Raw genomic sequence first — 1,021 nt, forward strand, 5'->3', positions numbered from 1 at the left:
CCTTCATAACTTTTACTTGCATATTGTAGCATTGTTGATATTCTCTCTGTGTTTGTAAATATATGATGACAAAATTAATGTCGAAATATTGAATCCCGACACGATGACGTGCATTTCGATACTAGGAGTATATTATACTATCTTATCTGAGATTAATCAGTGAACCTTTCGGTTGTTTGAAAATGGGTTTGGAGAAATGTGGTGTAGCGCCCTCTGAGAAACCGACATGACGTGAACATACGAAGCCACGCCCCATCGGCTGATTGTATTTAGCATCTACCAATGTAAAAAAGGTCCACTGATTAATCTCAGAATAAAGATGGATTCAGTATTTTGACATTAATTATGTTATCATCAGGAATGAAAAATTATCTTTATTTGCAAGATATGCACAAGTGCCAAAAATTTTTTGGAAGTACACATTGGTAGATGCTAAACAAAGATCTTATAAACACAAGATAGCGTTCTCCGCGATTTACGCGTAAAGGCCGGTTCCCACTGAACGCGATCAAGCGAATTTCGCGTCGAAATGTGGCGCGCGCGGCTGAATCGAAGACGCGACTGGCTGTTTCCAATGTGAACATGCAAACGAATTTGTAGTCGAACACGCGAACGCCCAATATTCGAACTTCGACGCGGTGCGCGCGGTGGTCGCGGAGGCTTCGCCTGCGAATTCACAAGAGTTGATCCAAGACCAACTTTTTCGGATTCGCAGCGAATTCGCGGCCGATGGACCAATCGCAAGGCTTAGAATTAATTTATGTCAAATGTCAACAATAAAGTCACGACCATTGTCAAAACAATGTACAGGTACAGATGTTTTAGTTTACTGATTACATTATATATAAATAATGAATGGCTAACAAAATATTATTTATATATAATAAGGTTACTGGCTTCATTATACATAAATAAGGAAGGGGAAACACATCATTATATATAAATAATGAAAAATAACTTACAATTATTTATATATAATAAGTTCACTGATTCCATTATATATAAATAATGAAAAGGTAAC

The sequence above is a fragment of the Anneissia japonica genome, unplaced genomic scaffold, assembly GCF_011630105.1.
Source record: "Anneissia japonica isolate Jap-2015-1 unplaced genomic scaffold, ASM1163010v1 scaffold199_len4679917_cov187, whole genome shotgun sequence".
NCBI lineage: Eukaryota > Metazoa > Echinodermata > Crinoidea > Comatulida > Comatulidae > Anneissia > Anneissia japonica.